This window comes from Bubalus bubalis, chromosome 10, assembly GCF_019923935.1.
Source record: "Bubalus bubalis isolate 160015118507 breed Murrah chromosome 10, NDDB_SH_1, whole genome shotgun sequence".
NCBI classification, from domain to species: Eukaryota; Metazoa; Chordata; class Mammalia; order Artiodactyla; family Bovidae; genus Bubalus; species Bubalus bubalis.
The window spans coordinates 64274277-64287480 of record NC_059166.1 but is presented as its reverse complement, the minus strand read 5'-3'; the positions used below and the strand labels follow the sequence as shown (position 1 = coordinate 64287480).

Genomic DNA, 13204 nt, shown 5'->3' with positions numbered 1-13204 from the left:
GAAACTTTATCTTTGAACTGTGTTTTTTGAAAGCAGTTTTTAGTGTAAATGTGACCAACCGCATTCTGTAGGTAGATGCTAGAGAAATTCTCCTGAGTGTAGTTGTCTTGCATTTGATTGGCAACCCTTCTTGGGCTTAGCCTCCCTTGGCTTATTATCCCCAGAGATGGCATGTAATTTAGGACATGCCAGAATGGGTGTTCCTGAGACACAGTATATATATGGAATTCAATTTTAAACCTGAATTGGCTGCTTGATCTTTAATAAAAAGACTTCCTCTGCATTGTTCTTTTTCCTTCCCTTCCCCCTCTTCTTCAGCTTCCTCTTTTAAAAAAATCTAAAAAACAGAAAACAAAAACTTTCTTTAATTGGACAGCAGGAACTTCTTCAAGAACAACTTCAAAGAATTTTGTGTTCTTTTAACATGTGTTTTGAATTTTGTGTTTGTATTTTGATTTGCCATTGAGAGAAACTAGCATGTAATAGTTAGGAGCCTTAATGAAACACATATAGGAGTTTGGGGATAAAAATCTTTGAACAGAACCCAAAGAAGTGAGAGCATTTTTCAGAATATTATTTTGTTTTTGCTGTTTGTTACCTTCATAGACTTTTTTTTTTTTTTTTGGTGGCTGAAGATTATTGCCTTGACCCTTTGACATGTCAACTCTAGATTGTTCAAAGAGCTAACTACTCATTCTTTGCATTCATTTAGGAGTCTTACTGCTCCACCTTCATGCTTTTTATACCCTGGTCCTCCACCCCCATTCTTCAAAGAAAAGACTGAGTGTCTAGAGGTGAAACACAAAGCCATTTTGCTTTTTTTGATAATATTTTAGCCAAAGATTTGGTAAATGTGAGGCTAAAATGAGACTTCAAAAAGTGATTTGTGGATATAATTTATCTATGCCACATATTGTATGAAAAATGTCTACCAGGTAGGCACCTGAATTGTTTCACTCCATGGGAGCTGCAGTGTAAAACCTTTATGCTGTAGATAAAATATCATGCCTCTTATAACACTGCTTCTCACACAGAAGAAATATTTACAGAGACTCCTAAAAAGGAAAAATGTTTTAAAGGATTTTTTTTATATTTCTAGGGCTATTATTTTTATTGAAAATATTAATAATGACGTAAAAATTATTGAGGTGGTAATTTTATGTTATGTGCATTTTACCACAATAAAAAAAAAATGGAGGAAAGAAAACCCCATAAATAATGAAAGTGATCTGGCTCAGAATTGCCACGTATGTATTTTCCCCTTTAAAAAAAATCCCTTGTTGAAAATTTAAAAGATACTAGTATTCTTTCATAAAGATTTTTTTTGGGTGAATGCTTTAAAACAAAAACAACAAAATCTAAAGCCATTGGTGAATGATTGCTTCCATTAGGAACATGCTTCTAGGAGCTACGTGGTGCCAGATAAAAGGAAACCTCGGTTCTGGCCTGCAGCAGACAAGGTCTGTTTTCATTTTTCAGCATGTGTACAGACCCTGATAAATAGGATGTATCTCTGGCAGGGAAAACAAATAGGAAAAGCACACTAAAAAATGTCAGTGTGTTTGCCTTGCCTCCTTCACTTATTTTTCCTGAAAGTGACTATAGAAACCAAAGGGGTTTTGTTGTTTTGTTTTCACTTCATGACTTTAAAATATCTCATATAGTTTTGTGATTTTTCCATTTTAGGCGGTTATTTTTCTTATCTTTAACCGTACCTAGATTCCAGTCACTCAGGCAAAAATGTAGGCAAAAATGAAAGGCAGAGTCTTAAGATGGTGACAGTAAGATGCATATGGCTTTCATACTGCTTTTAAAACTCTCTGGTAATTTTAACTTCAAACCGTAAATCAAAAAACCTTTCTAAAGCATCAAGTGAGAAGCAGCTGCATCAGCAAAAGCATGTGCATGAGAAGCCCAGTCTGTCAGGGAATAATATCACCTGGATTTAGCATTATTTGGAATGATTAACTGTCTTCTTTTGGCTGAGTGCTTATTGCTATAACTATGCATCCGAATTTTTCCAGAATGTGATTAGAAATATCGAATCTGAGGTTTCTGCTTATATTAATCATAAGACTTTATTACATAGAGTATCCCTAAATGATCCAGGCTGGTTAATGAGAAATTATTTTCAGTCATAATCATGCTGATAATAATATGAATAACAGGACTGCATTAGAGCTTACCTTTATAAGACTCATTACTCTAGGTTTGAGGCATGGCTTCTCAGGCAAGTCATTTAACCTTTCTGGCCCTCAATTTGATTGTCAATAAAATGGGGACAATGATACTACCTAAATGGATTGTTTCTGAGAATTAGAGCAGAGAACACAGGGTGAAAACTTCCAGAAGAGTGCCTGGAGTGAATTTGTCATTTGATTGTAAATTGAAATTATTTATTAATAATTTCAGTAAGTTTTTTAAATTAATTTATTTTTTATTGAAGGATAATTGCTTTACAGAATTTTGCTGTTTTCTGTCAAACCTCAACATGAATCAGCCATAGATATACATATATCCCCTCCCTTTTGAACCTCCCTCCCATCTTCCTCCCCATACCACCCCTCTAATAATTTCAGTAAGTTTTTACTAAATTTTATAGAAACTTTTTTACCTTTCTTTGTTCCAGGGAAAATATATCAGTGACTTCTCTGGAAATTGCTAACTGCACCTAATGCTAGTCAAGAGTTTTTTTTTTTTTTTTTTTTAATGAAATCTTTGAGTGAAATTGAAGGGAATTGGTCCTTCAGACTTGGTTATAGACTATTCTTGTTAACTGACTCAGGGCACCAAACAGCTTTGCTGGCGATTGTATAGAAAGTAAATACTGTGCTGTATGCAAGTGAAAGAAGCTGCTGAGAAGTAATACAGAGCCGATGTAGACCTTGTGGCTGGGGATGCCAGTCAGGGGATGAAGCTGGAGCTGGACTTCCTGCCTGTTCAGCCCTGGCAGGTAAGTCCTCCCTTACCCAGGACTCTGTCCCCAAGGTTGTGTGTCACCTTGGACTCTGAAGGGAATGCCACTTTCTGCTTCCCTGGGCAGAGAGCCTGCCATTAATTACAAAACAACAGTTCTGTTGTGTGGTTGGTGCTGTGTTTAAGAGAATACGAACTTTGAAATTAAACCACAGAAAGATTCCCTTTACTTCTTGCTTATCGAGTTTGCACATATAAGCAATATGTCGATACTCCCCTACCCTGAAATGCTTATTAGGAATACTGTTCCTGCTTTGGTGCTGGAAATGGAAAATGATAGACACTTTCAGGAAAAACATTCCACCATGTGTATATATTATGTCTCTTTTTATTTCTAGAAATCCCTTTTGCCTTAAGTTCTGTTTTGTCTGCTGTTGATTCTGCCATACAAGCTTTTTTGGGGGGAGGGGGGTTAGTTTTATATGAAATGCTATTATAGAGTCCTTTATTTTCATATTTTTTAGATACAGTTTTAGTTTGTGTACAGCCTGTTGTTATTGTTTTCCAGTCACTAAGTCGTGTCTGACTCTTTGTACTGCAGCACGCCAGGCTTCCCTGTCCTTCACGATCTCTCGGAGTTTGCTCAAATTCATGCCCATTGAGTCAGTGATGCTGTTTAACCATCTTATTCTCTGCTGTCACCTTCTCCTCTTACCCTCAAAAGACCCAGCATCAGGGTCTTTTCCAATGAGTCAGTTCTTTGCATCAGGTGGCCAACGTATTGGAGCTTCAGCTTCAGCATCACTCCTTCCAATGAATATTCAGGGTTGATTTCCTTTAGGATTGACTGGTTTGATCTCCTTGCTGTCCAAGGGACTTCAAGAATTTTCTCCAGCACCGTAATTTGAAAGCATCACTTATTCAGTGCTCAGTTTTCTTTATGGTCCAGCTCTCACATCCGCACCTCTCTACTGGAAAAATCATAGCTTTGATTCTATGGACCTTTGTTGGCAGAGTGATGTCTCTGTTTTTTATTTATTTATTTTTTTAGAATTAAAAATTTTTTTTTTAATTTTACAATATTGTATTGGTTTTGCCATACATCAACATGAATCCGCCCCGGGTGTACACATGTTCCCCATCCTGAACCCCACCCCCCTCCCTTCCCCTCTGTTTTTTAATATGCTGTCTAGATTTGTCATAGTTTTCCTTCCAAAGAACATCTTTTAATTTCATGGCCAAGTCATCGCCCACAGTGATTTTGGACCCTAAGAAAATAAAATTTGTCACTGCTTCCACTGTTTCCCCTTCTATTTGCCATAAAGTGATGGAGCCGGATCCCATGATCTTAGTTTTTTGAATGTTGAGTTTTAAATCAGCTTTTTCACTCTCCTATTTCACCCTCATCAAACTGCTCTTTAGTTCCTCTTCACTTTCTGCCATTAGAGCAGTATCATCTGCATATCTGAGGTTGTTGATATTTGTCTCAGCAATTTTGATTCCAGCTTGTGATTCATCCATCTCAGCACTTCACGTGATGTACTCTGTATATTGGGATTTCCTGATAGCTCAGCTGGTAAAGAATCCACCTGTAATGCAGGAGACCTGGGTTTGATCCCTGGGTTGGGAAGATCCCCTGGAGAAGGGAATGGCTACCCATTCTAGTATTCTGGCCAGGAGAATTCCATGGACTGTGTAGTCCATGGGGTTGCAAAGAGTTGGGCACAACTGAACAACTTTCACTTTCACTCTGCATGTAAGTTCAATAAGCAGGGGGACAAATCTACAGCCTTGTCATACTCCTTTCTCAGTTTTGAACTAGTCTGTTGTTCCATGTCCAATTCTAACTATTGTTCCTTGACCCACACACAGGTTTCTCAGGAGACAGATAATGTAGTCTGGTATTCCCATCTCTTTAAGAATTTTCCACGATTTGTTGTGATCCACACAGTCAAAGGCTTTAGCATAGTCAGTGAAGCAGAAGTAGATGTTTTTCTGGAATTCTCTTGCTTCTTCTATGATTCAGCAGATGTTGGCAATTTGATCTTTGGTTCCTCTGCCTTTTCTAAAACCAGCTTGTACATCTGGAAGTTCTTAGTTCACGTAGTGCTGAAGCTTAGCTTGAAGGATTTTGAGCATAACCTTGCTAGCATATGAAATGAACACAATTGTATACTAGTTTGAACATCTTTGACATTGTCCTTCTTTGGAATTAGAATGAAAACTGACCTTTTCCAGTCCTCTAGTCACTGCTGAGTTTTCAAAATTTGCTGGCATATTTACTGCAGCACTTTAATAGCATCATGCTTTAGGATTTGAAATAGCTCAGCTGGAATTCCATCACCTCCTGTTTTAGTAATGCTTCCTAAGTCCCACTTGACTTCACACTCCAGGGTGTCTGTCTCTAGGTGAGTGACCACACCATCATGATTTTCTGGGTTGTTAAGTTCTTTTTTGTATAGTTCTACTGTGTATTCTTGCCACCTTTTCTTAATCTCTTCTGTTTCTTCTAGGTCCTGGCCATTTCTGTCTTTTATTGTGCCCATCTTTGCATGAGATTTTCCCTTGATATCTCCAGTTTTCTTGAAGAGATCTCTAGTATTTCACATTCTATTGTTTTCCTCTATTTCTTTGGATTGTTTGCTTAAGAAGGTTTTCTTTTCTCTCTTTACTATTCTCTGGAACTCTGTGTTCATTTGGATATATCTTTCCTTTTCTCCTTTGCCTTTCACTTCTCTTCTTTCCTCAACTATTTTTAAGGCCTCCTCAGACAACCATTTTGCCTTCTTGCATTTTTTTTTCCCTTTGGATGGTTTTGGTCATCGCCTGCTGTATAGTGTTATGAACCTCCATCCATAGTTCTTCAGGGACTCTGTCAGATTTAATCCTTTGAATTTATTTGTCACTTCTACTATATAATCATAAGGGATTTGATTTGGTCATAATGGAATGGCCTAGTGGTTTGCCTACTTTCTTCAACTTAAGCCTGAATTTTGCAGTAAGGAGGTGATAATCTGAGCCACAATCAGCTCCAGGTCTCATTTTTGCTGACTATATAGAGCTTCTTCATTTTTGGTTGCAAGGAATATAATCAATCTGATTTTGGTATTGACCATCTGGTGATGTTTATGTGTAGAGTTGTCTCTTGTGTTATTGGAAGAGCATGTTTTCTATGACCAGTGTGTTCTCTTGACAAAACTCTGTTAGACTTTTCCCTGCTTTATTTTGTACTCTGAGAAGAAACTTCCGTGTTACCCAGGTATCTCTTGACTTCCTGCTTTTGCCCTAAACATACTTAAAATTTAGTCAGACTGTTCAACAAAATTAATTTACTCTCTCAATGAAGTAATGTTCCAGTTATTGTTTTGGTTGGCTGTTTTTCATCATTTGATTTTGTGTGTATTTTCAAGTTCAGTCTGTTAGCTCATTTTCAGTGGAAGGTTTTTGGTTTGGTTTTGCTTTTTTGTTTCCTTTTTGATTCCACCCTTCTCTGCCTAGTGATTTTACAATAGCTTTCAGGACCCGGTCTTATATAAGCATCCGGGGGCTCCTGCTTCTTCAGTGATAAGGGAATATCCAGTTACTGAATCGTCTGGACCTGGCTCATTTGCTGTTTGTAAGAGTGAGCCTCTCTTCTCTTACCTCCCTAGACCAATGACTAGTTTTAAGCCATGGATCCAGTTAGTGGTTTTCAGCAGTTTATTCTGGTCTCCTTTCTGAGTCCAGGGAACTCCACTTCAGCCCTTGGCTTTAATCAGTAAATGTGGCTCAGCTGCTTTGTCATGGAAGCACTTTTAGTTCCTGTTCTTTGTAGGAGATGCACCCCAGGACCTCTGCTATCTGCTTTATGGCAGAGCCCAGCATGTCCTGGCTTCAGTCCTGCTTACTGCTCTATGTTCTTGTTCCTGGGATGTTCACCTTGTTTTTGAGCCCTGCTTTGATCTTTCTGTCCCCTCCCTCCCTTATCATTCTCTTTTTTGCTTTGTGTTTGGTACAATGGGGAGAGTGTGCATCTTGCCTTCATTTTTTTTTTTAACTGATTCACCTTTCTTCCTTAGAATTATCTACAGAAATAGTATCCACCAACTCAATAGTCAACTGTTCCAGTTTTTTTCCTATATACATTAAAAATGCCTTAATAAAACAAAAGATTTTGAAATGCTTATTTATATTGCCCCCAATCATATTCTGTACCAATGTTTCTTGTATATTATTATGTATGTGAACCACCTGGAGAATCTAATGAAAAAGTAGATGTTGACTTAGGAGGTTTGGGGTGAGGCCCGAGACTCTGCATTTCTAGGAAGCTCCCAAACAATGCTGATCCTGCTGATTAGGGACCATACATTGAGTAGCCATCTCTGCACCACAGTCTGAGAAACACAGGAGCAGAGGGTATTGACAGTAAATATCATCGCTGGGACCCGAGCCTCTCTGTGCTCTCCCAATGTCCTCTCGCTCTAGCCTGAGTCCTTACCCAGGGTGGAGTGAGGCGCATCCATCCTCCAGGTCATTTTCTCGCTATGCCAGCCTATTACACCAGCTTTCTGTATGAGACATGCTGTTTTTCTGGGACATATTTTTTCTCAGGAGAAATTTTTTCTTCTCCTTCATGAAAATGTCACCTGGTCATCTGCCATACCCGTGCAAGGCCCAGACACACCTGAGTCCTAGATGGCTAATGGCTTTAGCCTGCAGTTGGACCTCTGCTTCTCAGGCATGTGCTCCCATCTAAACTCTGTATCCAAGATACCCTTCATTGTACATAGCCCCATCCTGACTACCTAGTGAAGTGTTCAGGAAATATATCCTTGTCCACCTGACTTTCTGCCTGGTACCTTTCTAAATAAAACAGGCAGGATATCAAAGTTTGAATAATTTTCCTTTTCCTACAACCTACTATGGAATTAATCAGTAGCAGCATGAGCATCCAGAGGCTTTAGTCACTGATATTTCAAAACAACATTTGGGTGGAAAACTGCATGGAAACAAGATATGCTGTGATAAAGGTAGAAGTCCAGGTGATTCTTTTACGGTCCAGAGGAATCTTCTACTTAGACTTGTTTATATTCCTTTTTTTCAAAGAGAGATGTGTATCTTTCTGTGTATTTGAAGGCAACTTCATCTTGCAGAATAGCTATTATATTTAATCATGATGGTGCTGTGTTTCTGTGAAATAAGCCAGTGGCAATTTAAGAGTAATGAGTCATTCATGGTACTGAATTGTGATTTGAAATGCAGAGACATCTTTCTTCCTCTATCAATCTGCAGTGGACCCTAAGGACAAGTTGTCCTGAGGACGTGAGTCAAGAACTTGTGCACTCAATATTGAGGAAATGAGTTTTGGGTTTTTACCATATTTACTCATCTATAATGGTGCGATTTGCTGTGAAACAAAAAGTCTTGACTCTTCTTCATGATTTTCAAACCACTCAGTGAATCTGGATTGAGCTACAGTTTTTGTTTCCTTAGATGTGTTCTCACTTGGTTTCCCTTGGCCGAAAGCCATGACTGGAAAGATTGTGTGTGAACAGTGCTCTGGAATCTGGAGACCCACTCCCACCTGTGTAACTACAGGTTCTCAGATTTCAGAACACCAGAAAACAAACCAAAAGTAACAGTAACATGCCACAGAGAATCCAATCTTCTTAAGGGACCTTGACTCAGACCCAGGACCAAGCTCAGAGATTCTGATTTAGCTAGTCTGGCATGGAGCTCAGGAAATCTGTATTTTTAACCAACCCCACCCCATTCTACCCCAGGTGGTATGAAGATCACCGTTTGAGAAGCCTCCATGGATAGAGAGGACTTCAGAAGCTCAGCCTTCCATTTGCAAATCGCTTATCCCCTGCTGTGTATAGGATGCTTTAAACAGGAAGGGGGTCCAGAGCCTGGCCGTCAGCTTTTGCGGCCACTCCCTGGCTCCTCACTAAGTCTCTGTGTCCTCTGTGCCTTAGTCTTCCTTATTGTAGGGTGAGCGGTACAGATCTCTGCCATTTGAGAAGACTGTCCAGCAAATAAACTGATGCTGGTGATAGAGATGAATGAGGGGTATTCTTGGAGCCAGATTTGGGACTTTATTTTATAGAGCATTGTGACTGACTCTCGCTCCTTCAAGACTTTCCGAGGGACCCGTTATTATTACCGAAGAGGAAGATTTCACATATGGAGGAAATTAGCCTCCAGAGAGCCGGCATTTGTTTTTCTTTGTTGCTGTGTACCAAGGTTGGCACATTTGTCTGAGAATCTTGCCATTTTGACAACCTTTGGGGAATGAGAGCTAAGTGAATCCTGAGGGAGGCGAGGGAGGCTCTAAGCTCCAGGTGCCCATAAAGGTTTCCTTTTTCATGACTCCTTTCCTAACAGTAGGTCGACAGAGGAATGTTACTACATTTGGCACTATGCAGCTCAGATTCACTAGGTCAGGCAGCTTGGCAAGTTACTTTATGTGTGTTAAAAAATGCTTAATGCCTTTTGACAGTAAGAGCCCCAAGAAGTTGCTATCATATTAATGAATCCTCTGAGGGAGAGATTCCTGAACAAATCTATGAGGTCACACCCAGGCTGGTGATTTCTGCCTCAGGAGCACAGCTATGTCAGCCTCTGAGGTGCCCATGCGTAATAAACCACCCATGAAGCCAGCTCCAAGTGCTTGGGGAAAGGTGGTCACACTTTTAGTTGGAGGTAAAAGCTGATTTATTTTTCAGCTGTGAAATATTAGAAAAGGAAATTTTCATTTGCCACTTTTTAGTTAAAAACGTAAGGACCTTTTTAAAAACACAAATTTCCTAGCATGGAGTGGCATTCAACATTTTTGCAATTAAAATGATAATGAAACATTTCTTATAAGAACTTCTCTTTAAAATCAGTGCGATAGGTTCACAGCACAACATTAGAAGGAATTATGTAAAGCAGCCTCTCTGTTCCAAGTTTTATTTTAAGATCTAATTTATTCCAGATTCTGCAGGAAAAAACCATTCATGTGACAAGCCTGCTAACAGATGTCAATTTAGTTTTATAGCACATGCCTGCACTTCAGAGTCAGAAAATGGAGATTATTCTTTTTGCCTCTGTTTATTACATGGCGCAGCTTCATAACATTATGCCCTAGAGGACAGCTGATTAATAACCTAGAGGCAAGCAACTTATCACCTGCTTTCCTCTTCTGCAGTGTTGAGTGTAAGCTTTATTTCATATTACCCTTTTGGATTAAGAGAGGAGCTATAAAAAGCAAAGGTGACAGAAAATGGATTTTTCTATTATAATATCATGTAGGTCAGAAGACAGATTATACTGTAGTGAAGAGAAATAAAAGAAAAAATAAGAATTAATCAACTGAATAGAAGTGAATCTATTTTGTGGTGTTGGTTGATAAAACAAAGTAATTCTATGTAAAAAATGTTATGTCAAAACCAGTCATAGCAAGAACTTTCCACTTCATATATCCAGGACCCATTTCTCAATATTTACATGGCATAGTAATTATTGGTTTATATGTTACACTTCTCTTCACATTCCCATCTGTCCAGTCCATCCATCCATTTATCCATTCCTCCATCTGTCCATCTAATAAATATTAAGCATCTTCTATATGCAAGGATTTGTGCTTAAATAATAAAAATATAGGGACAAACAAGTCTTTTGTTAATTAAAAATTGTTTAAAATTGTAGTGACATGCAAGGGATGATGCTGTAAAAGTGCTGCACTCAGTATGTCAGTACATTTGGGAAACTCAGCAGGAGCCATAGGACTGCAAAGGTCAGTTTTCATTTCAATCCTAAAGAAGGGCAATGCCAAAGAATGTTCAAACCACCATACAATTGCACTCATTTCACATGCTAGCAAAATTATGCTCAAAATTCTTCAAGCTAGGTTTCAGCCTTCTGTGAACTGAGAACTTCCAGATGTACAAGTGGGGTTTAGAAAAGGCAGAAGAACCAGAGATCAAATTGTCAACATTTACTGGGTCATAGAAAAAGCAAGGGAATTCCAGAAAAAACAACTGTTTCATTGACTACACTAAAGCCTTTGGCTCCGTGGATCACAAAAAACTGTGGAAAATTCTTAACAAGATGAGAATACCAGACCGCTGTACTTGTCTTCTGAGAAACCTGTATGCAGGTCAAGAAGCAACAGTTGGAATTGAACATGTAACAAGAGACTGGTTCAAAATGTGAAAGGAGTACATCAAGGCTATATATTGTCACCCTGCTTATTTAGCTTATATGCAGGGTACGTCATATGAAACATTGGGCCTGGATGAATCACAAGCTGGAATCGATTTCAGGGAGAAATATCAGTAACTTCAGGTACGCAGATGATACCACTCTAGTGGCAGAAAGTGAAGAGGAACTAAAGAGCCTTTTGATGAGGATGAGAGGAGAATGAAAAAGCTGGCTTGAAACTCAACATTTAAAAAACGAAGATCATAGCATCTGGTCCCATCACTACTTCATGGCAAATAGAAGAGGGAAAAGTGGAAGCAGTGACAGATTTTGTTTTCTTGGGGTCCAAAAGCACTGTGGACAGTGACTGCAGCCATGAAATTAAAAGACGCTTGCTCCTTGAAAAGAAATCTTTGACAAACCTTGACAGCATGTTAAAAAGCAGAGAGATCATCAGAGAGTCCGTGTAGTCAAAGCTATGGTTTTCCCAGTAGTCATGTATGAATGTGAGAGCTGTACCATAAAGAAAGCTGATGTTTACGAATTGTGGTGCTGGAGAAGACTCTTGAGAGTCCCTTGGACTGCAAGGAGATCAAACCAGTCAATTATAAGGAAGTCAACCCTGACTATTCATTGGAAGGACTGATGCTGAAGCTGAAGTTCCAATACTTTGGCCACCTGAGGTGAAGAGCCAGCTCATTGGAAAAGACCCTGATGTTGGAAAAGATTGAAGGCAAAAAGAAAAGGGGGCAGCAGAGGATGAGATGGCTGGATAACATCACTGACTCAGTGGACACAAACTTGGGCAAACTCTGAGAGAGAGTGAAGAACAGGGAAGCCTGGCGTGCTGCAGTCTATGCGGTCACAAAGAGTCAGACATGACTTAGCGACTGAACAACAACAATAGAAAATTTACTATCTTAACTATTTTTAACTAATGCTGAGTATGTTCACATTGTTGTGAATCTCTAGAACATTTTCATCTTGCACAACTGAAACTTTACACTCATTAAACACAGATTTCCCTCTTCCCCCAGCCCTTGGCAACCACCATCCCACTTCCTGTTTCAATAAATGTAGCTAGGCTAGGTGCCTCCTATAAATGGAATCATACAGTACTTTTCTTTTTGTGACTGATTTATTTCACTTAGCATAATGTCCTCAAGCGTCATTCATATTGTAGCATGTTTCTTTCTTTTTAAAGCTGAATAATCCTTTCTTTTTAAAGCTGCATAATCCTTTCTTTTTAAAGCTGCATAATCCTTTGTATGTATATACACAATTTTATTTGTCCCTTTATCTGTCAGTGGACAACTGGGTTTATTTCACCTCTTGTCTATTGTGAGAATGCTCACAGTGAGTGTGCAAATATCTTTTCAAAATCCCGTCTCTAGTTCTTTTGGCTGTAGACCCAGAAATGGAATTGCTGGATCCTGTGGTAATTCTATTTTTAAATTTTTTTTGAGAAACTGCCATACAGTTTTTCATAGTGGCTGCACCATTTTACATTTCCATCAACAAGTATCTTAAAATTTAACACATGTCTAAAAAGACAGAAATGTGATCCTGTAATGAATGCTACAAAGAAGTGCAGTGTTCTATGGGGAGTGTTTAATAGAGAAATCCAATCTAATATGCCATTTATTTTTGTATTCCTGATGCCTACAGGTGGAGCAGGGCATGGCAACCCATTCCAGTATTCTTGCTTGGAGAATCCCATGGACAGAGGAGCCTGGTGGGCTACAGTCCATAGGGTCGCACAGAGTCAGACATGACTGAAGCGACTTAGCAAGTGTGCATGCGTGCACATACATATTGTCTATAGTGGGAACTCCGTAAGTGGTTAGTGGGTGGGAGAGTAGGTCCTGGAGACCATTGCTGATTAGGCCCTTTTCCTTTGTTTCCTTCCTGCTATTCAGCTGCCCTCTGTTCTATGGGAATGGGAATGGAGGTCAGGGAGAGCATTTGTTAACAGATTACTAGCTTTTTCTTGGCTGCCTCTGATGCTCTTTGGTGAGATTATGGAAAACATTTTCCCAGTAATGTTCTTTTTCTTATTCTATACATCATCTAATATTCAGAGATGTTGAGATGTTGCCACCAGATATGTCCCTGCCTTTTC

At 39.1% G+C, this 13204-nt stretch overlaps 1 protein-coding gene across 3 annotated transcripts in view; it reads left to right on the top strand.

The window, feature by feature from the left end:
• The window catches only part of METTL24 (methyltransferase like 24), a 125196-nt gene that overhangs the window by 68008 nt on the left and 43984 nt on the right, over positions 1–13204 (top strand). The window lies entirely within an intron of this gene.